At 48.4% G+C, this 3,479-nt stretch overlaps 1 long non-coding RNA gene across 1 annotated transcript; it reads left to right on the top strand.

Annotated features, from left to right (window-relative positions):
* Positions 1–6: 6 nt before the first annotated feature.
* LOC124232711 (uncharacterized) lies at positions 7–1,536 on the top strand. Its single transcript, XR_006886910.1, has 3 exons — positions 7–692; positions 821–1,057; positions 1,362–1,536. It is a non-coding gene; the product is annotated as an uncharacterized LOC124232711 (long non-coding RNA).
* Positions 1,537–3,479: the final 1,943 nt, after the last annotated feature.

Genomic DNA, 3,479 nt, shown 5'->3' with positions numbered 1-3,479 from the left:
CCTGAGTCTGACCTGGACTGGCCTGAGGCTATTTGAAGTCTTTGTTAGCCCCCTTTCTGAGAGTATGTGTTCATTTCACAGTCAAAATATACACGTTTATTAGGGAGAACTGCCCAGCCCCCACCGAGGGGTGTGGGACACAGGATTGAGTGCTCTCTTACCTCCCTGAAGAACCACAAAGTCTGACTCTGTGGCACTTCTCTGTCCCTAAGTTTCCAATCGGGGACTCAGACCTCTACTACATGTCCTGTAGCTGCCGGTGCCCTGTGTGGCTATAGATATTTACATGTGTGGGTGGGTGGAGGGCAGTCAAAAATTACAGACAAAGCTGCTCAAAAGGCCGCAGAACTTTACAAAACTTCGGATAACTCGGTCCCTGTTCTACGGTTTCCCAACTGTGTCTTCCACCAGACCTGAAGACTTGTGGCCGTACTTCTCTCCCTGTTCTTTTATACTGTGGGTACACATCAACATCGCTTTCTCCCCCATGTCCTAAGGCCTCTCTAGAACCTTCTCTCTAAGCTATAGGACTAAGTTAATGAGAACAGATTCACAGGCATGACTTCATCCTTCCATCCAAAGTCCTCTGGACTCAGTGGGTTTCTCACTTCTGGGACACTGCATCCTGTCACCTGCCATCTCAGCATCCCCAGGGACACACGTGAAGCTGACAGCTCCTTCATGTACATGAGGTCTGCCTCTTTTCTTTGGGTCGCTGGGTGGTCTCACTGACAGGCATGGACATTAGAAATGGGTGGGGTCCCAGGGCTGAGGAAAGGAAAGCTGGGATTGGTCCCACTGAGCCCTCTTCTCCTTTCAGCTCCCACCCTGGAGGCCGGTCACCGAGGGCCTTTGAGGACAAACTGGAGTTTCCAAAGGCCAGAGCTGCAAGCTTCACAGACACAGCTGCAGCCAGGCACCCAGGTGACCAGTTATCTGCTGCTGCAGCTGGACCAGTTGGACTGTGGTGACGGCAAAGCCAGGCTTGGCCTTTGCTCCACCACCTGGAGCTTTAGAGCCCACGATCCCTTCAGAAATCAGTGGCCGCTCTTCCAAGGTGAGAGAGAAAAGGGGAATACGAAGCTCTGGTCCATTGTTAGTCGTCAGAGGGTGGGAGCGGGGAGGTGATAGGCCTCTCCCACACCTCCTGGCAATCTCATCACTACTGGGTAGTGTGAGTAAGATCAAAGAAAGAGAAAATATGAAAGTGTCACCATTGGCCTCACCTCACCCATGGACTTTCAGTGGCCTTTCTTGTTCTGGCCACTCTGCTTCTTTGATGTCCCTCCTGGGTGGAGGATTAAGTCCCAGTACGATCAGGAATAACAATGGATCCTGTTGGCTGTGGTTTTATTTTTCAGGACTGGGTTTCGATGCTTCCCTCAGAGGAAAGAAACCTCCCAAGCTGGAGGGTGATGCTCTTGAGGGCTCAGCTGCCTTAAGTGCCCAGAAACAGAAGATTATCAAAAGAAAACTGCTCTTCAACAAGTGGAGGATAACATGCAATTTCCCCAGCCTTCAGCTGAGGGTGCTGAGGTAATCACATCGGTGGCTCTTAGATGCACTTATGCCTCATGGCTCTCTAGCTAAGATTCTAGCTCAATCTCCCGCTGTCTCTTCTCTTCCTCATTTGTTCACTCCAACAGCTGATGCGACCTCTGTCTGGCCTTCCCTCTGTTTTCCATGGGGGCTGCCACCCTGCCAGGCCCTTCCAGCTCCATCTCGTTTGCCCTCTGAACTCTGCTGTGTTCCTGCCGCTGCTGTCCTGATATTCCCTCTCTGCTTTCATCTTAGCCACGGGGAAGCCTGAGCCCATGGTCCTCCTCATCACAAGAGCATCACTGATGCCGCTGAACACAAGGCACTTTGCCTGAAATCACACACTTTCTTCATTTCTTTGCCTTCCCTTCCCAGCTTCCCCAACTCCACTAGCTCTTTCTTCTCAATGAATCACTCACACATGGATCTTCCTCCTGAGTCATTTCGGGAATCTGACCTAGGACAACCCTTAACCGTGGACCTCTCCATGTGAAGAAGAAGAAGAAGTGTTAAAACTGAGGACAAAGAGCCCAGATGACAAAAACCAAATGAGAACCTGGGTCACAGGTGGGAGTGCTGGACTGGCCTGGAGCCAGCTTTCTCCTCGGCCCACATGTGCAGGCCTGTGCTAATGTGCATGGGGCTTCCAGGGACTCAGCATCCTCACCTCAGGGCCTCATTGGAGCTGGCATTAACACTGCCCTGTAATAAGCACCTGGTGAAAATTTAATTAAGATCAGTGCCTTGACCTCCCACCTGGCGATTCTCATTTAAATTGTCAGGAGTGGGGTTTGGGCTTCAGTCGATTTCAAAAGCTCCCCAGGGATTCTAACATGCAGCTAGACGTGACAAGGACCATTCCTCTACGATGATCTCAGGTTCAGAATAGAAATGCCCAGAATGTGTGGCTGCTTCATTAAAAAGCCTGAATATCCATCAGCCATTGAGGGGATTTGTATGCCTCTCTCAACAGCACTCTTTGTACAACGTGGAAAAAAGTGAGAAGATAAAAGAGGTAGATGAATGGATTAGACTTCTGACCTCCCTTCTTTGAGGAGAGTTTCTCCAACTTTTCTGAAGACAATCTAAAACAGGAAATGAGCATTTCATTGAAACCCAGTGCACAGAAAACAATACCTCCCTTATTACGCACAATAAAATTTAGTATTTTCTTTAATATTTTCATATAAAACTAGAAGGTCCTATTCCATCCAATTGATTTCAAGTCCCATGCGTTCAGCACTACAGTTTGAGAATTTTAGTATTGATCAATTTTTGTCGTTAAGTAAAAGCCCCAAAGAGAATCTTTATGCTCATTCCCTTAAAGAGAACGTAATAGTAAGTAACAGCTGAAAGTCAGGAAAAGATTGCATGTTTATGCTTCTTATGCCATTCTTTCCACTGGCATAAAAGACTAAAGGAGAATCTTGCCCTATGCAGTGCTTTGTGGGGAATAAAGGGGTGGGGTGGGAGAGAACATAGTCAAACCAGGTGCCTCATGCTTCCCCTTCGGAGTTTTTGGTGTAGATGTTGAGAATATTCCTAGAAATGCCCTAAGGTGCATCCTGTGTGGAATCAACGCTAAAGAATGAAGGAAAATGCATGGGGTCATGGTTACCGTCCCTGCTCTCTTTTTGTTAATTCCATTTTGAGTTTCTCCTTTTTTGGTTCTTTCCTCAGTCTCTTTGGAGAAGAATTTCTCTGTAAACCCTTTTTTCCCATTGAGCCAAAGTGATGCAACAGTGTCTGTGGACACCTCCAGATCAGAGCCCTTCCTCTCACCTTCCACAAATTATGGAAAGGGCCTGAGGCCTGGGTTCCAGTTCAAGCGTTGTGCCCCTCCTCCTCAGAGCACTGGGACGTGGAGTTAAAGAGGGTGTGCTTCTCTGCCAAGGGTCCTCTCGTTCCGTTCCGACAGCAGTCTGTTTCTGAATGTGGGG

Source organism: Equus quagga, unplaced genomic scaffold (assembly GCF_021613505.1).
Source record: "Equus quagga isolate Etosha38 unplaced genomic scaffold, UCLA_HA_Equagga_1.0 108382_RagTag, whole genome shotgun sequence".
NCBI lineage: Eukaryota > Metazoa > Chordata > Mammalia > Perissodactyla > Equidae > Equus > Equus quagga.
This window is presented reverse-complemented; position numbering and strand designations above follow the sequence as displayed.